We start from the raw sequence: 24,041 nt of genomic DNA, 5'->3' as shown, positions 1-24,041 counted from the left end.
TATTTACTTAATAGAAACACTCCTAACACGTATGTACGTTCAGAATTCAATTTTCTTCCAGTTAAAGTAATTTTATTTCAGTCTATGCTTTCATTACTTATTAAAATTGTAGATATGCCTGACTTTCGTTTGCTCAGAATCTCTTATAACGTTCTCTTTAACTTTTTCTAGTAAGGATAACAACTGGGGGTAAAATTTCACAATCTTATTAACAAATATAAGAATAAATGTGTCACTGAGGATATTGATTTCATTCTCAACTCTTGATACAACTGTTTATACAGATCATCAGCTACACTCGGATTACCAGAGCCATATCTGGATTGGAAAGTAAATATTAAAAAAGTGAGAGTGGTAGTGCAATTCTGTGCAATTTATCCAAGGTATGGTTCTATATTAATGACACCTTTTATGAATTTGATGAAAACAATCTTTGCCTCATTTGTAACTCTTTTTCTCCTGTTTCAACTGGTTCATTTCCTTTTTGAAATGTATCTCACTTTTACCCATTAGAAGTCATTTTCTTAACTCGTACCATTCTTTAAATGATTCTAAAAATGATCAAGTTTCTCAAGTTGGTAGAATATAAATAGTGTGAATCAAATTGATGAAATTTACAGTTTTATGCACCAAGCTCTGCAGTTCAGTAGTTCTTTGCTCTTAAAGTGATAACTGTTGAGTAAATTATGTTTAACTAATTAAGTTAGGTGCGAAGGACCTTAGATGTTGAGCACCTTTAAAAAGAACACAATAATAATAATTAAGTTATTTTTCACTTATGTACGTCAGTGAATTATGTTTTAGTTTTCCAATTTTTTACCTCATGAAGAATAGCTCTTTTAATACTGTGTTAATGTAATGTTATTTTACTTTTTTATGCATTGCTGTTACTACTCCCAGCTAAAGGTATGTATTTACCTATAAGCTTGTAAATAAATAATAATACTAAAAAAAATAACCTCAATTTAAGTTACTTATTACATCACTTATTGCTTAGAAATTTAAACTTAACTTCTCTAAAAGAAGTGATTTTTATTTTGGTACCTATAGCGGTTTTACGTTTGTTACTTTATTAGTAGTGTTCTTTATCGGCAGTGTATACTGGTAAATTTAGTGCAAGACTGAAGTAGATAAGTGTGAAGTAGAAATCAACATCAGCAAAAACTGATTAATGCTCTTCTGATCTTGGAAGGAAGTCTGTAATCGATTAAGGATAAACAATAAACGTGCGTGCTAAGACAAATTAAAACAAAGACTTAAGACTTTGAAGTTTATCTTACTCAATTGATGGTTTAGAATATATTCAAGTAGATGATTAGAGAATCTATAAAATCGGTAACATGATAAGGAGGAAAATGTGTTAACAATTTGCTACCATGATAGCTACCATGGATTATTAGCTACCATGGATTATTAGCTACCGATTGTTAGAAACATATTTCTTTCTAACTTAAACCTTATAAACTGGGGATTTTACATTCTTTTGATATACATATGTATTGTGTTATTAACGCATTCAGTATACAGCGTTTTAATTAGCATAATTGAAGATGTTTAGCGTGTAATGTTCGATAAAGAGGGGAGAAAACTTTACTAAGTAGGGGTGATGTGGATATTTAGTGCAGGGGTTGCAGAGATTTTTGGTGTGCATATGTCAGTCAAGGGATAAAGTCGGGCACAGCTGGCAGATCGGATAATCTGGGCATGATAATCCCAACAGACAGGGGTAGGGGAGAGGAATGAGATCAAGGCTCAAACGGCCACAACTTGCACACACACACTCACACTCACACACTGGGCGCAAATAAGTGAGAAAGAGTCCCGGGTTGGTTACGAGAGAAAGGACCTAGGACCATTATACAGTGGGGCTCTCTCACGGGTGACGGGAAAAGGTTTATCCCATAGTGTTGGGGAAAAACGGGACATGTGCATAAGGTTGGAGAGAGAGAGAGAGAGCACCACGAAGAGCGCTGGAGGGTCACCCTGGAGGCAGTAGACCGAGAGGGAGACCTAGGCTGCGTTGGATGTGTGATTTGGAAGAGGATCTCTCCGGGAACTAAATGTAAGACAGTGGTGAAGGAAGGCTTTGGATAGAGAGGCTTTGGGGTCAGCTACTGGCGGAGGCCAAGGTCCTACACGGGCCGTAGTGCCACAGTTGAGTTGGGAAAAACACTGGTTTCGCTCCCAAACATTTTGGTTATACCTCTATAAAGGTGTTTGCTTCCGGACAAAACCGTCACAGATTGTATCAAAGTAAAAGCTGGTTTTATCCACAGCAATCCCAGTTTGATAGAAATGTAATGTTCTATACGCGGCATCAAATAACTAGAATACTACAAAACATTCCATTAGCCAGCTATGAAGACTCTCACGACTTCCTATGATAGCATAGTTCTCCATATTCTCCTTTATACGGCTCCGCTCTGGCAAGAATTCACCACTTACCCATTGTAAGTTTACTAAGTAACCAGGGATCTTGTCAAATTCTCATCGGAAGTGTCCATTTTGAGGTTTCAGTTGTGAATGAAAATTGCCGGTAGCTCAAACTTTACTCTTTGATTGGGTAATCCCATGGAACCTCATAGAAAGTTAACACGCAAAATCCCTAAACCGGAAGGAAGTCCTCCTTTACCAAAAAGGATTATTTCCTTCTTCTTCTTCTTTTTATTTTTTTTTTTCAAAAATAGCTTTGTACATCTTTTTTTGGTTTACAACTTTTCTTATTTTCTTAAAACTTATAGTACATTGTAAATTTGTCGATTTAAAACTTTTATTTGTAAACATATCTCTTGAAAAATTTGTTTAGGATTATTTTTAGGAAAATGATTGGCTAGATTCCCTCTAAAATGATATTTTGTGCAGAGTGTACGGCTCTACCACTTTTTAACTGTTAAGAAGGCTTTAGTAGCGGAAAACGTGTTCACAACCGGAAGTCCTCTCCTTTACTCCAATGTGTTCTTAATTTATTGAGAGATTTTCTCGACAATGGTTCCTAGATCAATGAATTTCCAGCACTATAAGCATTTCAGTGAAATGTACTGTTTTAAAAACTCTGCATAATTGTAAGCATTAATTGATGACTCAATATTTTTGTTTGTTTGTTTGAAGAGAAAACGTGAAACCTTGAGAATTTGAAAAAGGCGTAAAAGTGATCGCATCAGAATTCTGATTGGTTATCCGTGTTTGAATATTTTAGGTAAATAAGTAAACAGTTATAAGGGAACTGTATATAGTTACTAAGTTAGTTTATTATTATGGAGTATATTGTGTGAAAAGGGGACATTACACGCTAAATACTGGATGAAAGCACTGCTGGAGATGGTAGGCGGGACAAAGAAGGCGATGATGGTCGGAGATTGGTGGGCTGTGTGCAGAATTGCAGAGAGAGAAGAAGTTGGGGTAACCCTCCTTACCACCCGGCACACAATGAAGGATAATCCCATTCTTTATCCCTGTGGATAAGCAAGTAATGTCGGCCAGCAGAACTCACAGCCGGCTGTTACGCCCTTCTCTACTGCTGCTCCTGCTGCTGCCCTTCCGCTACCCTCTGCTGTTCACAAATACCTTCATTACAATAAATACCTTCCAATTTCTGTGAATCTATTCCAAGTATAATCTCTATATAGATCTATTCCCAATTCTAGCTAGGGACTCTTGTTATTGCATAGACTCAGCTATCTCACTTCACAACAATAAAGGGAAAAACATGGTGGGTGGAAACGGTTTTCTTCCTAAGAAAAATGGGGAAAACTACTAGATAAATCCTTTTTATAAAAAGGGATAATACCCCCCGTAACTTTCTATAGATATTTATAGGGAAAATCACGTCTAACGTAAAGCAACTTAACCTAAAATAAAATTATATGAAATCGGTCATTCGTAATAGCGTACACAAGAGTTCAAACTATATCTCTATTCGATAAAACCTCAGATTCAGAATAAAACCTCATGATTACTCAGAAGTTATTGATTTATTGTAATATAGTAGTAAATAACTTCGCTAAATGTTATTAGTTTTATCCTTGATTTTAACTTGTCGAAACAGGCTCTTTTTTTTGTGTCCCTGACCAGTTTTGGATTTACATCCATCAGCAGAGGCAGAGGAGATTTCCGTTTCACTTTTACGTTACCTTCTCACACTACAGGAGCTGACTCTTCTGATTAACGCTTTAAGTAACCACCCCCAATTATCTTCCTCTGATGATGGATTCGTCAGAAATCCGGTCAGGGATACAATAAATATGGGTTCAATATCAAAGCTCATTACTCTCATTTGTAAGTCACTGTAGTCGTAGCTTTAACCAATCGAAGAAATTAGATCTTAAGAGCTAAAAAAATAAGAGAATGACGCCAAAGACTGTTCCGCAGTGTGCGTACTTAAGGAATTATTTCATCTCTTGATGATTTCCATGGTACAAAACCGCTGGCTCTATAACTCGTAGTTCTGTAGCGGTCATTCCTTCTTTGAGGTACTCCATCGAAGTCATTCTATGTTATTCAATAGTTATTTTGTGTGACTGGGTTTCGTAAAAGTTTCTTAAGAGTTGTGGAATGTTAAGACACGAGCCGAAGGTGTTAAATTCTAGTAAGCTAAGCTTCCAAGGAAAAGTAGTTGTTTTGAGTCATTTTAATCCCTCCAAGGGCGATTCCAAAGCTGCGCTCATCCCTTGTCCTTAGACAATCCTTAAAATTATTCTCCCACCAAGAGCGTGCAAGCTTAACCTTAAAAGGGAAAATTCCAGGGAGAAAATCAAAGAAAAATCATAACTGAACGATGAAAAAACGTTTCGCTGTACTCAAAATTCCAGGTGAAGCCTATAAATTCCCTTCAGTAAACCTAAATCTACAAAATGATAGGCTAATCACAATCGTGCCACATCCAATCAATGAATTACTTACGGACACTTCGCCTAAGCCATCTAATTAGCTACTTTCCGCTTTTTTAGTAAAAGTCGCCGATACAAACGTGCTGAGAGTGCTTCATTGGCAGACCTATTTTCCGGCAACAAAGCGTATGCGAATATAGTATCTTACATGAAAACCTAATCTTGCCAAAAGGGTACCTATGTCCATCATACGGCTTAGCTGCCATCAAATCAAGTGTGCCTAAAGAGAAACTCAAAGCCAAATACAGAAATTAATTGTTGATTGGTTGTAAGATTCAAATTCAATTGATTCAAATTTGTTGATTCAAATTTGTTGATTCAAATTTGTTGATTCTACCAACACTCGCATCAGGAAATTGATTTCGCGTTCTCCGCAATGACATCAGCAATCTTCCCATAAGTGCCTTGTCATTAATTGCCGAATAACTCTTAGCGCACCACGACTTAGGTAAACTGCACTGAAACTGGCCACCTACCAAATCAGGTACCAAATTGCCTTCACTAGGAAACTACTACTACTACTACTGAGCGGGGCGGGTGTTGCGGTAATGGTTAAGAAGACGTCACAAACCTTGGAAGTGATGTCAACGCGCAGAACAACGTCATTCCGCCCAGTCTAACTTTCATCCTCGATCTCTATTCACTTCTTCATTCCTTACAGAAAATTCAAATATATAAGAACTAAAATTGTATTTAAAGATCTAGAACATCTTTGTATATAGCCCCAATCATTTTGCAATTCTTTGTAAAACACAATGTTACCCCAATCCCACTGTAAAATTGCAACCATTGCTAAAAAAATAATTGATCAAGAAAACAACTTTTTAAAATTCAGAATGTTAAAAAAATGTAATTTGCTGAATCACTAAATTCCATACAAAAATTATATTCAATTAAATGACTGGAAAATGTAATAAATATTATTTAATAAAAATTAAATTGTTCATTAAATTATATTATCAATAATTAATTAAAATAATCACTTTTAGCTCATTATATATGTACCTATAGCTTACATATTGCTTTAATATTTAATTATAACCAAAAATTTATTAATAGATATAGTTTATATACAATAAATTTTAAGGGGTGATGCATAAATTCATTTTTTATTTTATTTTTTTACTTATTGGCAAAAACATAAATAGATAGGCGCCACGATAGCCGAGCGGTTAAGATACTAGACCCGCAAAGCTAAGATGTATTGTTGGTTTAGTGGGTTCGATTCCCCGGTCTGTAGGCCTTGGATTTTATTTAATGTTTAATATGAGAACTTTAGAATAAAGTATGTTAGCTAGTCGCTTCAGTCCAAGACACCTAATTGGGTAGTTGGACGTGCAAAGCCTGGCAAAAAAATTGGCATTACTCTTCAAACATCAAACTGATGAATCCAACTTCCTGATGATGGATGAAAGTTCGAAAACGGTTAGAAATATTTTTTTAAAAAATCTGGTGTGAAAACACATCAAACACAGACTTTACGTAAGGCTCTAACTCATGAAATTTCGTCAAACTTTTAATTTTTGAATTTAATACTAAAATACACTGAATTCAAAGTAAATTACCCTGAAATGATACTTTTTCACAAATCTCTTCCCGAAAACTGCCCCGAAAACGAATTCTTCTAGAAATGAAAAGAATTAATAAAAATTGAAGCTTTAAATCTTCCAAGTGCGAGAAAGATTTCTGCCAATTCCAGTCATAATTTTGGTTTGTTTGATTGTATTAATGCCAAACTTTTTGATCTTGTCATCTTCAGGGCTGAGAAACATATTTCACAGAAACAGATCACAGTTTAGATTAATTTAGCGTTTTTTTAAAAAATATTGATCTCAAACTTATAATCCAGGACAATAAACTCAACCAAATTCAGACAGGAAATGATAGAAACTGGAATTACCTTGGATTAGGTCCTAGTTTTTTGAACGTGAATTCATCTCGCATTCGTGAAAAGTTCTGCAGAAGAAGTTGCTGGTCCAGTTTTCCCCTTCTGAAAAAAGGGACGTAAACATTTAATCTAAAAAAAATGGATATTATTTCAATTATTATACGAGTAGCGTTTGAAAGGGATGATTTAAATTATAAATCTGTAAACATATTTAGGGGCTGATGCTGCAGATAATAGGAAGTAAACGATTGCTTACTGCCCACAAAGAGAGTAAGAAAAGTATGGAGAAGAGGCGTTAAATTTGAACTGGTCTATGTGTGTGAGTGTGTGTGTAAGAAGGAACATGTGTTTAGAAAGGGACAGACTAGCGTGAATACACCCGTTTGGTCTTTAAATGGAGGGTTAGAAGTTTGTGCCTCAATTGTGTGAACTGGGACGTCACAAAACGGACAATAGTCTTGCTTGTAGAGAGCTTGGTGCCGGTTACACATCGCTATTCTGTAGTCTTGCTGCACAATAGTGGGTACTGGCTTCATCTTGTTCCAGCTCATTGTGCTGTTAGGGTCGACCTACGGGCTAGCAGACCTTCGTCTGTAGGAGGGACCTCTATAACCCAGCAACAACTTAATGTATCATCTACAACAGCACCTTCTTTAATAGCTCCACCACTCAAACTAGGGAACTCAAAGGCTCTGTCCTAAATTCTTCTTCTCCTCTATTAAATTTCACTTAAGGCTCCTAATACTCCCTTTCTTTTTCTCTTAAAACCTGATTTATCAATGACCCCAGATGTTCAATTGCCTTAAAAAATAAGGCAATTGGGTTTTACAGCTTATTCCAACGAAGCACCTTAGTTTTTAAATGCTTAGGATCTCAATTGTATTTATTTAACACAATTCTTCCCATAATTTGTTTTGATGAACATGCGCCTCAAGACCTTATAACTATTGGTTGAAAAAAATAAAATCAAATAAGGTAAATACTTCTCACAATTTCCGTGATATTGCGTTTAGTGAGCTTAAATTTGTAAGTGTAAGTTCGAATCCCTCGTACGGCTACTTTTTATTTGGTAGAAAAAATTGTTTATAGTAAAGTATGAGCTTCCGCACCCGTCCACCGACACCTAATTGGTAGTTGGACGTTAAGCCCCGCCTAAAAAAAAATAGGCGATTACTTTTCACTTAGAGTTATTCGTTTTCTCTCAAAGCTCGTACTCTCAAACAACTTGACTTATAGGTGGCACTTCAGGCGCCACGGTAGCCGAGCGGTTAAGATACTAGACCCGCAAAGATAAGATGTATTGTTGGTTTAGTGGGTTCGATTCCCTGTCTAGAGGCCTAGGAATTTATTTAATGGTTAATAAAAGAAATTTATATCAAAGTATGTTGGGCGGTTAAGATACTAGACCCGCAAAGCTAAGATGTATTGTTGGTTTAGTGGGTTCGATTCTCCGGTCTCTAGGCCTTGGATTTTATTTAATAGTTAATATGAGAAATGAACAGTAAAGTATGTTTGCTAGTCGCCTCCGTACAGGACACCTAATTGGTAGTTGGACGTAAAGCCCGCCTGAAAAAATAGGCAATTACTTTACTTTTTTTTTAGGTGGCACTTCAAGTATTTTCAACATTTCCGGGAAACGGTCAACAGATAAATCGTTCACATGTGTTTGTAGGAAGTGATTTCTGTTTGGGCGAAAGATCGGGCTATATTTTGGCTTCAAATCTTCATCCACCATCAGAAGTTGAGTGATGAAATTATAAGAGAAGTTTTAGAATTTTGAATTCCAACTTACATAAACATGCTCACAGTGCACTTGTCGACATGACCTGTGGGGGAGTTCACTAATTGTGAATGTAACACATCCTGGTGACTGGAATGAATTCGAAGTGCTCCACTCATACCAACTGAGAGACTAACTACCAAAACGTCACCATCACTATATTTGTCTTTACATTTAGAGAGAGATATATATGTAATGTTTGCAGCATAAATGGTACATTAGCATGCATATATTAATTTCGTGTTTAAGTTCGCAACATCTTAATATTGTCGTATAATTATTGCTGGCCGAGGTCACATTCTGGGGCAGAAACTTTACTAAATTACTTAGATTAATGTTTATCTTTAATTAAATCTACGTACATAAGGTAGGTTTGTATGTGGATATGTTCTATTATTTTATACTTAACATAATAGTTAGTACACACAATTAGATTGATGAGTACCGCCTGGGGGCGTGGTGAAATGGGTTTTGTTTTTGCATATTGAATATTTCCCTTGAGAAAAGGGAGTCTACTTCTTGCAAGGATGTAGACCACTGTGTGAGCCTTCTTAGTTAGGGTGAGAAAGCGAATCAAAGCAGCTATTTTTTGTAGTACATCCATCCCCAACCCATAGACCAGCGCTTGTACAATGAGGATACAAAGTTGAAAGAACAACAACAGAAAAATAGTCGAAGCTAATTACAATAAAATCAAAAATAACATAAAGAAAATCCACCTTTATAAAATGGTACTTCCGATTTAGGGTGCCTTCGATCGCCAAAACTGATCTCATGGTCCAGCATCCAGTCGAACGCACGCATAAATAGTTTAATTAATCTAATTAATTAATAAAATTTTATTTTTATTTATTTTTTACTTGTCAATGTTGTTCGTTACCTTGGGTTACAAATAGACAAAAGATTGTCTTGGGACTTAAACGAACTGAAGTTAACAGGGGCTATCGACTACCTACTAATAAGTAAAGTAAAGCCTTTTTTTTCAGGCGGGCTTTACGTCCAACTGACAAATTAGGTGATTTAGATGAAGGCGACTAGCAAACATACGTACTTTACTCTAAAGTTCTCATATTAACCATTAAATAAAATCCAAAGCCTCTAGTCAGGGGATCGAACCCACTAAACCAACAATACATCTTAGCATTGCGGGTCTAGTATCTTAACCGCTCGGCTATCGTGGCGCCTCGAATACTTAATAACAAACGACTGATATACATTCATGTGCTAAAAGCCACCTGGATTGAACGGTGGGTTATAATGAAACGCTTCAGTTTTCAAAGAAATAAGTCTTATCAGTCTTCTCCGCTCTATCGCTCCATTTTAAGTTTCAAATATAACCATCCACACTGTCTTAGGAATTCTGTTTTGTAAGTCCTGCTTATATATACTTTCATCAGAATTTTACAGTCTCATTCCAATCTTCTTGTCCGCCGCCATTTATCATCTAATCACATTCCAAGATTATCCTCTAAGGCGATTAAAACACCAGTGGCCTCATGATTTTTCTCTCTTCTGAAGACAGTAATCACTCCCTAGAGATGAGAGTGGTTACCTCTGGGGTAACTTCTCCCCACAGTTAGTGAGTGTTTAGTACTGCCAATTACTGTCATTGTAACATCGAACGCTGGAGTTACTTTCAAAATTATATTAAAAAAAAAAAAAAAAATCATATTGATGTTTATTGTAATCAATATATTTTTTTCTTAACAGGAAATCTTGGTTTATTTTATTTTTGAGGCACGGAAATTGGTGCTCGGAGTTTTTTACATTTCCCAGCTGACCTCTAACCATTGTTTTCTCTTAACAATGTCTGCCGGACAGTGAGCTTGAAAGAAGCACCTAGATAGAGAAAAATCTAACGCCCAATTTTGTTAACTATGTATAAATTTGAGCATGAAATTGAGTGAGCAATGAAGCAGTCATTAAGATGGATGTAAGAAGAATGACGAATAGAACAAAAAAGAAGAATAAAATAATTAGAATAAAAATTAATAAAAGTTAATGAAAGAAAGCTTGCCAAGTACAGCATCAATTTCTTAAAACTTTGTACTTAATAAGTACGATCCTGAGCGAGCAACCCTGGTTGGATATAATGTCTTAATTGGTAGCGCTAAGGGGTACGTACACTCACTCCTCTTCCTCTTACTTAATGAAGATAACTTGGTAAAAGACTTCCACCTCCACGAAGTAAGAAGCAAAAGAAGTTCTATTATAACAAGAAGCTTTTGTCAAGCTTGGGAATAAGTAAAAGTAGGATATCCATGCCAAAGCGACCATCCCTGCCGTTGTCTGCTCGTACATCCCACTTTCCTTCTTCTAACAGTTAACAACCAATCTTTTCCCGAGAATAACCCTCTGGAAAAGATGGTTGCAGAATGAGTAGGCCCATATTATTTACACTTGAGCGGAAAACTTCTTACACTTGTTTTAATTACTTTGTCTGTGTCTGTGTGTACGTGTGTACGTATTTAATTAATCAAAGAGACGACTACTACTACCACTACTACTAAACTGGATAGGAAAATTGAAACTCAAAGTGTAATTAAAAGTCAAGACTCCAACAAGAAGGAGTAACTTAATGGAAAATATCATCAGGATGAAATTATAAGTACTTTTTGATAAAGTATGGCAATGATGTAGCAGAAGAAGCTCAAGAAGTAGAGTAAGGGATGAGGAATTCCAACATCTTCTTGTTAATGGAAATAGAAAGATAAAATTAGTAATTCATCGGAAAAGTCTTTAGGAACGATAGAGAAGGCAGAAATTGAAGATCGGATTGGTAATGAAACTGGTCTTTGGATAATCATCCAATTGGAATATAGAATTAGAATTTATTAAATTTAAAAACCATCGAAATTATAAGTTTTTTTTTCCAAACGATGATCTATGTATAATATCGTCCGATTTTATCGATACTTCTCATCCATTATTAGAAATTGATACATCTCAGAGTGAAGAAAAGAATTTTCACTTTAAACAATGTACGTAATATTAAATTTTTTCTATAAAAACTTGGAATTTGCTTTAAATGCCCGGAAAATGACTGAAAAAAACACGAAAACATGATGAAAAAAGCCTTTTCTGTAAAGTCACAATACAGATGTAATTCCTAATCAGAATTTCGGTTAGACTTTAATCAAATATTCACGAGACAGAACCGTACAATATATTAATATATCATGAAAATCTGTTCGTGCGTTGTTTACCAAGAAAAGGTAACAGCAACAATTTTCTGAAAATGCCGTTTTTTGCTCATTTTTAGCAACTATTTCCTCGAAATCTATCAGATCTAGGTTGTGCCGAAAACATTACAGTTATAAAAGAGAGTTTGCCCTATATTTTAAAGAAAATTTGGGTATTTTGGCTAGAAAAAAAAATTTAGTTAAAATTGGGTGTTTTTTCAACGTTACCCTGTTTCGGACACTTTTTTTGACGATCAACCCTTATTACAGCTGCCCTATTGGACAGAGGAAAACCTTACATTATCCCTGCTCCCTAAATACTACATAGCCAATTAATCTTGCCTTAGGAATCGAATATCCTTAATAATTCAATAGTCTACTTTACATCTACATCTGTTTTTTTTCTAGCTTTTACTGAAAAACTTTAATTTTTCCGAATAATTTCGAGAAAAAGAGGTGTGTGTCCCCTTAAACCTTCTCATTACCATGAGGAAGACAAAATCTAATCTAGGAAGGGGAAAATTTAAGCAGCTGGATTCGAACCCTGGATTCGATGATGGAATTCCTCATCTCTTACTCTACATCTTTGCTATCCTTTATCAAAAAAGTACTTAAAATTTCATCCGGATGATGATGAAGTTACTCCTTCTTGTTGGAGTCTTGTCTTTTAATTACACTTTGAGTTTCAATTTTCATGCTTTTCCAGTATTCGCTAACCACTTAGTTACCCTTACAAGTAATTGCAGCCCAGTCTAGAGTTAAAAAGAAAAGGTCATATCCAAAAATAGATAATTTAAACAAAAAATCTAAACTATTATATAAAACGTAACTTATCTACAAAGGACTGATTATGTTCAATGTTAAACCACTAATTATATAGCTATCGTTAAGCAGTCAAATCGAGTATCTTAATTTTTAAATTTTTTCTATCGATAATAGATCAGATCTAGTTATCATTGGGGACAAAAATAATTAATGAAGTTATACAATTAATGGGGATAAACAATCTTGTAATGAGAGCGAATCAAGAAAAGATTAGAAAAGGCTCCTTTAATGTACAAAAAAAGGCCGTCTGTATGAACGAGTCACTCAAAGCCAAAAATGAAAACAATTTATATCCTGATTTTATACTTGGTTTTTGTACTTCAGTGGGAACTGATTTAGAAACGGAAATCCACGGAAGTACAAACTAATTGAATGGATTTTTCGCTTTTCTTCCATCAACAAGGCGTTTGTCTTTCATACATATTTTTAGGACCGCCAATAAATTATAATAAAGTATTTTCCTACAAGTAAAAATACAGTAAATTATAATACAGAAATCATTAATTACTATTGAATAATTTCCTTGTTATTAACCGGTGTTATGTGGGCTCCAAATACTTCTGTTAGAAGAATTCAAGAAGCAAATTTTCTTTTAAATCCGTGATTCAAATTTAAACAGAATAAACTCTAACTTTGTATTTTTCTGTTTGAATGGGCATGTTTAAGTGTGTATGTTATTACTCAAAATAATCAAGAGCATTATAGAGATCAATCAGAAAAAGAATTTGGGATAATAAAGATGTAAATTTTAAAATTTAAAATATAAAACGATTTTAAAAACCACCAAAATATAACCTTCTATATCTCGTTACTAGTTATCACTAAAACATTGTGATTTATACCAGTTTCAGAGCTAACTATTCTCTACAATTGGTGAAGAAATAATTGAATTCTGATGAATAGGAAGAGAGATATAAGGGTTTGAAATTTGAAGCAAATTGAAAACCACCAAAATATAACCTTCTATATCTCATTACTAGTTATCACTAAAACATCGCGATTTATACCAGATATACAGCTAACTTTTCTTTCCAATTGGGTAAAGAAATAATTGAATTCTGATGAATAGAAAGAGAGATATAAGGGTTTGAAATTTGAAGCAAATTGAAAACCACCAAAATATAACCTTCTATATCTCGTTACTAGTTATCACTAAAACATTGTGATTTATACCAGTTTCAGAGCTAACTATTCTCTACAATTGGTGAAGAAATAATTGAATTCTGATGAATAGGAAGAGAGATATAAGGGTTTGAAATTTGAAACAAATTGAAAACCACCAAAATATAACCTTCTATATCTCGTTACTAGTTATCACTAAAACATTGTGATTTATACCAGTTTCAGAGCTAACTATTCTGTACAATTGGTGAAGAAATAATTGAATTCTGATGAATAGGAAGAGAGATATAAGGGTTTGAAATTTGAAGCAAATTGAAAACCACCAAAATATAACCTTCTATATCTCGTTACTAGTTATCACTAAAACATTGTGATTTATACCAGTTTCAGAGCTAACTATTCTCTACAATTGGTGAAGAAATAATTGAATTCTGATGAATAGGAAGAGAGATATAAGGGTTTAAAATTTGAAGCTAATTGAAAACCACCAAAATATAACCTTCTATATCTCATTACTAGTTATCACTAAAACATTGCGATTTATACCAGTTATAGAGATATCTATTCTCTACAATTGGTGAAGAAATCATTGAATTCTGATGAATAGGAAGAGAGATATAAGGGTTTGAAATTTGAAGCAAATTGAAAACCACCAAAATATAACCTTCTATATCTCATTACTAGTTATCACTAAAACATGGCGATTTATACCAGATATACAGCTAACTTTTCTTTCCAATTGGGTAAAGAAATAATTGAATTCTGATGAATAGGAAGAGAGATATAAGGGTTTGAAATTTGAAGCAAATTGAAAACCACCAAAATATAACCTTCTATATCTCGTTACTAGTTATCACTAAAACATTGTGATTTATACCAGTTTCAGAGCTAACTATTCTCTACAATTGGTGAAGAAATAATTGAATTCTGATGAATAGGAAGAGAGATATAAGGGTTTGAAATTTGAAGCAAATTGAAAACCACCAAAATATAACCTTCTATATCTCGTTACTAGTTATCACTAAAACATTGTGATTTATACCAGTTTCAGAGCTAACTACTCTCTACAATTGGTGAAGAAATAATTGAATTCTGATGAATAGGAAGAGAGATATAAGGGTTTGAAATTTGAAGCAAATTGAAAACCACCAAAATATAACCTTCTATATCTCGTTACTAGTTATCACTAAAACATTGTGATTTATACCAGTTTCAGAGCTAACTATTCTGTACAATTGGTGAAGAAATAATTGAATTCTGATGAATAGGAAGAGAGATATAAGGGTTTGAAATTTGAAGAAAATTGAAAACCACCAAAATATAACCTTCTATATCTCGTTACTAGTTATCACTAAAACATTGTGATTTATACCAGTTTCAGAGCTAACTATTCTCTACAATTGGTGAAGAAATAATTGAATTCTGATGAATAGGAAGAGAGATATAAGGGTTTGAAATTTGAAGCTAATTGAAAACCACCAAAATATAACCTTCTATATCTCATTACTAGTTATCACTAAAACATTGCGATTAATACCAGTTATAGAGATATCTATTCTCTACAATTGGTGAAGAAATAATTGAATTCTGATGAATAGGAAGAGAGATATAAGGGTTTGAAATTTGAAGCAAATTGAAAACCACCAAAATATAACCTTCTATATCTCGTTACTAGTTATCACTAAAACATTGTGATTTATACCAGTTTCAGAGCTAACTATTCTGTACAATTAGTGAAGAAATAATTGAATTCTGATGAATAGGAAGAGAGATATAAGGGTTTGAAATTTGAAGCAAATTGAAAACCACCAAAATATAACCTTCTATATCTCGTTACTAGTTATCACTAAAACATTGTGATTTATACCAGTTTCAGAGCTAACTATTCTGTACAATTGGTGAAGAAATAATTGAACTCTGATGAATAGGAAGAGAGATATAAGGGTTTGAAATTTGAAGCAAATTGAAAACCACCAAAATATAACCTTCTATATCTCGTTACTAGTTATCACTAAAACATTGTGATTTATACCAGTTTCAGAGCTAACTATTCTCTACAATTGGTGAAGAAATAATTGAATTCTGATGAATAGGAAGAGAGATATAAGGGTTTGAAATTTGAAGCTAATTGAAAACCACCAAAATATAACCTTCTATGTCTCATTACTAGTTATCACTAAAACATTGCGATTAATACCAGTTATAGAGATATCTATTCTCTACAATTGGTGAAGAAATCATTGAATTCTGATGAATAGGAAGAGAGATATAAGGGTTTGAAATTTGAAGCAAATTGAAAACCACCAAAATATAACCTTCTATATCTCGTTACTAGTTATCACTAAAACATTGTGATTTATACCAGTTTCAGAGCTAACTATTCTGTACAATTGGTGAAGAAATAATTGAATTCTGATGAATAGGAAGAGAGATATAAGGGTTTGAAATTTGAAGAAAATTGAAAACCACCAAAATATAACCTTCTATATCTCGTTACTAGTTATCACTAAAACATTGTGATTTATACCAGTTTCAGAGCTAACTATTCTCTACAATTGGTGAAGAAATAATTGAATTCTGATGAATAGGAAGAGAGATATAAGGGTTTGAAATTTGAAGCTAATTGAAAACCACCAAAATATAACCTTCTATATCTCATTACTAGTTATCACTAAAACATTGCGATTAATACCAGTTATAGAGATATCTATTCTCTACAATTGGTGAAGAAATAATTGAATTCTGATGAATAGGAAGAGAGATATAAGGGTTTGAAATTTGAAGCAAATTGAAAACCACCAAAATATAACCTTCTATATCTCGTTACTAGTTATCACTAAAACATTGTGATTTATACCAGTTTCAGAGCTAACTATTCTGTACAATTAGTGAAGAAATAATTGAATTCTGATGAATAGGAAGAGAGATATAAGGGTTTGAAATTTGAAGCAAATTGAAAACCACCAAAATATAACCTTCTATATCTCGTTACTAGTTATCACTAAAACATTGTGATTTATACCAGTTTCAGAGCTAACTATTCTGTACAATTGGTGAAGAAATAATTGAACTCTGATGAATAGGAAGAGAGATATAAGGGTTTGAAATTTGAAGCAAATTGAAAACCACCAAAATATAACCTTCTATATCTCGTTACTAGTTATCACTAAAACATTGTGATTTATACCAGTTTCAGAGCTAACTATTCTCTACAATTGGTGAAGAAATAATTGAATTCTGATGAATAGGAAGAGAGATATAAGGGTTTGAAATTTGAAGCTAATTGAAAACCACCAAAATATAACCTTCTATGTCTCATTACTAGTTATCACTAAAACATTGCGATTAATACCAGTTATAGAGATATCTATTCTCTACAATTGGTGAAGAAATCATTGAATTCTGATGAATAGGAAGAGAGATATAAGGGTTTGAAATTTGAAGCAAATTGAAAACCACCAAAATATAACCTTCTATATCTCATTACTAGTTATAACTAAAACATCGCGATTTATACCAGATATACAGCTAACTTTTCTTTCCAATTGGGTAAAGAAATCATTGAATTCTGATGAATAGAAAGAGAGATATAAAGGTTTGAAAAATGAAGCAAATTGAAAACCACCAAAATATAACCTTCTATATCTCAGTACTAGTTATCACTAAAACATTGCGATTTACCAGTTTCAGAGCTAACTACTCTCTACAATTGGGTAAAGAAATAATTGAATTCTAATCAATTAGAAGAGAAATATATAGGTTTGAAATTTGAAGCAAATTGAAAACCACCAAAATTTAACCTTCTATATCTCGTTACCAGTTATTACTAAAACATGGCGATTTATACCAGTTGTAGAGATATCTATTCTGTACAATTGGTGAAGAAATAATTGAATTCTGATGAATAGGAAGAGAGATATAAGGGTTTGAAATTTGAAGCAAATTGAAAACCACCAAAATATAACCTTCTATATCTCGTTACTAGTTATCACTAAAACATTGTGATTTATACCAGTTTCAGAGCTAACTATTCTCTACAATTGGTGAAGAAATAATTAAATTCTGATGAATAGGAAGAGAGATATAAGGGTTTGAAATTTGAAGCTAATTGAAAACCACCAAAATATAACCTTCTATATCTCATTACTAGTTATTACTAAAACATGGCGATTTATACCAGTTATAGAGATATCTATTCTCTACAATTGGGTAAAGAAATCATTGAATTCTGATCAATAGGAAGAGAGATATAAAGGTTTGAAATTTGAAGCAAATTGAAAACCACCAAAATATAACCTTCTATATCTCGTTACTAGTTATCACTAAAACATTGTGATTTATACCAGTTTCAGAGCTAACTATTCTCTACAATTGGTGAAGAAATAATTGAATTCTGATGAATAGGAAGAGAGATATAAGGGTTTGAAATTTGAAGCAAATTGAAAACCACCAAAATATAACCTTCTATATCTCGTTACTAGTTATCACTAAAACATTGTGATTTATACCAGTTTCAGAGCTAACTATTCTCTTCAATTGGTGAAGAAATAATTGAATTCTGATGAATAGGAAGAGAGATATAAGGGTTTGAAATTTGAAGCTAATTGAAAACCACCAAAATATAACCTTCTATATCTCATTACTAGTTATCACTAAAACATTGCGATTAATACCAGTTATAGAGATATCTATTCTCTACAATTGGTGAAGAAATCATTGAATTCTGATGAATAGGAAGAGAGATATAAGGGTATGAAATTTGAAGCTAATTGAAAACCACCAAAATATAACCTTCTATATCTCATTACTAGTTATCACTAAAACATTGCGATTAATACCAGTTATAGAGATATCTATTCTCTACAATTGGTGAAGAAATCATTGAATTCTGATGAATAGGAAGAGAGATATAAGGGTTTGAAATTTGAAGTAAATTGAAAACCAACAAAATATAACCTTCTATATCTCATTACTAGTTATCACTAAAACATTGCGATTTATACCAGTTATAGAGATATCTATTCTCTAAATTGGTGTAGAAATAATTGAATTCTGATGAATAGGAAGAGAGATATAAGGGTTTGAAATTTGAAGCAAATTGAAAACCACCAAAATATAACCTTCTATATCTCATTACTAGTTATCACTAAAACATTGCGATTAATACCAGTTATAGAGATATCTATTCTCTACAATTGGTGAAGAAATCATTGAATTCTGATGAATAGAAAGAGAGATATAAAGGTTTGAAAAATGAAGCAAATTGAAAACCACCAAAATATAACCTTCTATATCTCGTTACTAGTTATCACTAAAACATTGTGATTTATACCAGTTTCAGAGCTAACTATTCTCTACAATTGGTGAAGAAATAATTGAATTCTGATGAATAGGAAGAGAGATATAAGGGTTTGAAATTTGAAGCAAATTGAAAACCACCAAAATATAACCTTCTATATCTCGTTACTAGTTATCACTATAACATTGTGATTTATACCAGTTTCAGAGCTAACTATTCTCTACAATTGGTGAAGAAATAATTGAATTCTGATGAATAGGAAGAGAGATATAAGGGTTTGAAATTTGAAGCTAATTGAAAACCACCAAAATATAACCTTCTATATCTCATTACTAGTTATCACTAAAACATTGTGATTTATACCAGTTTCAGAGCTAACTATTCTCTACAATTGGTGAAGAAATAATTGAATTCTGATGAATAGGAAGAGAGATATAAGGGTTTGAAATTTGAAGCTAATTGAAAACCACCAAAATATAACCTTCTATATCTCATTACTAGTTATTACTAAAACATGGCGATTTATACCAGTTATAGAGATATCTATTCTCTACAATTGGGTAAAGAAATCATTGAATTCTGATCAATAGGAAGAGAGATATAAAGGTTTGAAATTTGAAGCAAATTGAAAACCACCAAAATATAACCTTCTATATCTCGTTACTAGTTATCACTAAAACATTGTGATTTATACCAGTTTCAGAGCTAACTATTCTCTACAATTGGTGAAGAAATAATTGAATTCTGATGAATAGGAAGAGAGATATAAGGGTTTGAAATTTGAAGCAAATTGAAAACCACCAAAATATAACCTTCTATATCTCGTTACTAGTTATCACTAAAACATTGTGATTTATACCAGTTTCAGAGCTAACTATTCTGTACAATTGGTGAAGAAATAATTGAATTCTGATGAATAGGAAGAGAGATATAAGGGTTTGAAATTTGAAGCAAATTGAAAACCACCAAAATATAACCTTCTATATCTCGTTACTAGTTATCACTAAAACATTGTGATTTATACCAGTTTCAGAGCTAACTATTCTCTACAATTGGTGAAGAAATAATTGAATTCTGATGAATAGGAAGAGAGATATAAGGGTTTAAAATTTGAAGCTAATTGAAAACCACCAAAATATAACCTTCTATATCTCATTACTAGTTATCACTAAAACATTGCGATTTATACCACTTATAGAGATATCTATTCTCTACAATTGGTGAAGAAATCATTGAATTCTGATGAATAGGAAGAGAGATATAAGGGTTTGAAATTTGAAGCAAATTGAAAACCACCAAAATATAACCTTCTATATCTCATTACTAGTTATCACTAAAACATGGCGATTTATACCAGATATACAGCTAACTTTTCTTTCCAATTGGGTAAAGAAATAATTGAATTCTGATGAATAGGAAGAGAGATATAAGGGTTTGAAATTTGAAGCAAATTGAAAACCACCAAAATATAACCTTCTATATCTCGTTACTAGTTATCACTAAAACATTGTGATTTATACCAGTTTCAGAGCTAACTATTCTCTACAATTGGTGAAGAAATAATTGAATTCTGATGAATAGGAAGAGAGATATAAGGGTTTGAAATTTGAAGCAAATTGAAAACCACCAAAATATAACCTTCTATATCTCGTTACTAGTTATCACTAAAACATTGTGATTTATACCAGTTTCAGAGCTAACTACTCTCTACAATTGGTGAAGAAATAATTGAATTCTGATGAATAGGAAGAGAGATATAAGGGTTTGAAATTTGAAGCAAATTGAAAACCACCAAAATATAACCTTCTATATCTCGTTACTAGTTATCACTAAAACATTGTGATTTATACCAGTTTCAGAGCTAACTATTCTGTACAATTGGTGAAGAAATAATTGAATTCTGATGAATAGGAAGAGAGATATAAGGGTTTGAAATTTGAAGAAAATTGAAAACCACCAAAATATAACCTTCTATATCTCGTTACTAGTTATCACTAAAACATTGTGATTTATACCAGTTTCAGAGCTAACTATTCTCTACAATTGGTGAAGAAATAATTGAATTCTGATGAATAGGAAGAGAGATATAAGGGTTTGAAATTTGAAGCTAATTGAAAACCACCAAAATATAACCTTCTATATCTCATTACTAGTTATCACTAAAACATTGCGATTAATACCAGTTATAGAGATATCTATTCTCTACAATTGGTGAAGAAATAATTGAATTCTGATGAATAGGAAGAGAGATATAAGGGTTTGAAATTTGAAGCAAATTGAAAACCACCAAAATATAACCTTCTATATCTCGTTACTAGTTATCACTAAAACATTGTGATTTATACCAGTTTCAGAGCTAACTATTCTCTACAATTGGTGAAGAAATAATTGAATTCTGATGAATAGGAAGAGAGATATAAGGGTTTGAAATTTGAAGCTAATTGAAAACCACCAAAATATAACCTTCTATGTCTCATTACTAGTTATCACTAAAACATTGCGATTAATACCAGTTATAGAGATATCTATTCTCTACAATTGGTGAAGAAATCATTGAATTCTGATGAATAGGAAGAGAGATATAAGGGTTTGAAATTTGAAGCAAATTGAAAACCACCAAAATATAACCTTCTATATCTCGTTACTAGTTATCACTAAAACATTGTGATTTATACCAGTTTCAGAGCTAACTACTCTCTACAATTGGTGAAGAAATAATTGAATTCTGATGAATAGGAAGAGAGATATAAGGGTTTGAAATTTGAAGCAAATTGAAAACCACCAAAATATAACCTTCTATATCTCGTTACTAGTTATCACTAAAACATTGTGATTTATACCAGTTTCAGAGCTAACTATTCTGTACAATTGGTGAAGAAATAATTGAATTCTGATGAATAGGAAGAGAGATATAAGGGTTTGAAATTTGAAGAAAATTGAAAACCACCAAAATATAACCTTCTATATCTCGTTACTAGTTATCACTAAAACATTGTGATTTATACCAGTTTCAGAGCTAACTATTCTCTACAATTGGTGAAGAAATAATTGAATTCTGATGAATAGGAAGAGAGATATAAGGGTTTGAAATTTGAAGCTAATTGAAAACCACCAAAATATAACCTTCTATATCTCATTACTAGTTATCACTAAAACATTGCGATTAATACCAGTTATAGAGATATCTATTCTCTACAATTGGTGAAGAAATAATTGAATTCTGATGAATAGGAAGAGAGATATAAGGGTTTGAAATTTGAAGCAAATTGAAAACCACCAAAATATAACCTTCTATATCTCGTTACTAGTTATCACTAAAACATTGTGATTTATACCAGTTTCAGAGCTAACTACTCTCTACAATTGGTGAAGAAATAATTGAATTCTGATGAATAGGAAGAGAGATATAAGGGTTTGAAATTTGAAGCAAATTGAAAACCACCAAAATATAACCTTCTATATCTCGTTACTAGTTATCACTAAAACATTGTGATTTATACCAGTTTCAGAGCTAACTATTCTGTACAATTGGTGAAGAAATAATTGAATTCTGATGAATAGGAAGAGAGATATAAGGGTTTGAAATTTGAAGAAAATTGAAAACCACCAAAATATAACCTTCTATATCTCGTTACTAGTTATCACTAAAACATTGTGATTTATACCAGTTTCAGAGCTAACTATTCTCTACAATTGGTGAAGAAATAATTGAATTCTGATGAATAGGAAGAGAGATATAAGGGTTTGAAATTTGAAGCTAATTGAAAACCACCAAAATATAACCTTCTATATCTCATTACTAGTTATCACTAAAACATTGCGATTAATACCAGTTATAGAGATATCTATTCTCTACAATTGGTGAAGAAATAATTGAATTCTGATGAATAGGAAGAGAGATATAAGGGTTTGAAATTTGAAGCAAATTGAAAACCACCAAAATATAACCTTCTATATCTCGTTACTAGTTATCACTAAAACATTGTGATTTATACCAGTTTCAGAGCTAACTATTCTGTACAATTGGTGAAGAAATAATTGAACTCTGATGAATAGGAAGAGAGATATAAGGATTTGAAATTTGAAGCAAATTGAAAACCACCAAAATATAACCTTCTATATCTCGTTACTAGTTATCACTAAAACATTGTGATTTATACCAGTTTCAGAGCTAACTATTCTCTACAATTGGTGAAGAAATAATTGAATTCTGATGAATAGGAAGAGAGATATAAGGGTTTGAAATTTGAAGCTAATTGAAAACCACCAAAATATAACCTTCTATGTCTCATTACTAGTTATCACTAAAACATTGCGATTAATACCAGTTATAGAGATATCTATTCTCTACAATTGGTGAAGAAATAATTGAATTCTGATGAATAGGAAGAGAGATATAAGGGTTTGAAATTTGAAGCAAATTGAAAACCACCAAAATATAACCTTCTATATCTCGTTACTAGTTATCACTAAAACATTGTGATTTATACCAGTTTCAGAGCTAACTACTCTCTACAATTGGTGAAGAAATAATTGAATTCTGATGAATAGGAAGAGAGATATAAGGGTTTGAAATTTGAAGCAAATTGAAAACCACCAAAATATAACCTTCTATATCTCGTTACTAGTTATCACTAAAACATTGTGATTTATACCAGTTTCAGAGCTAACTATTCTGTACAATTGGTGAAGAAATAATTGAATTCTGATGAATAGGAAGAGAGATATAAGGGTTTGAAATTTGAAGAAAATTGAAAACCACCAAAATATAACCTTCTATATCTCATTACTAGTTATCACTAAAACATTGCGATTAATACCAGTTATAGAGATATCTATTCTCTACAATTGGTGAAGAAATAATTGAATTCTGATGAATAGGAAGAGAGATATAAGGGTTTGAAATTTGAAGCTAATTGAAAACCACCAAAATATAACCTTCTATATCTCATTACTAGTTATCACTAAAACATTGCGATTAATACCAGTTATAGAGATATCTATTCTCTACAATTGGTGAAGAAATAATTGAATTCTGATGAATAGGAAGAGAGATATA

This window comes from Rhodnius prolixus, unplaced genomic scaffold (assembly GCF_049639745.1).
Source record: "Rhodnius prolixus isolate KJV_2025 unplaced genomic scaffold, Rpr scaffold_19, whole genome shotgun sequence".
Taxonomy (NCBI): domain Eukaryota; kingdom Metazoa; phylum Arthropoda; class Insecta; order Hemiptera; family Reduviidae; genus Rhodnius; species Rhodnius prolixus.
The sequence above is the reverse complement of the archived record's forward strand: the minus strand, read 5'-3'. Positions refer to the sequence as shown.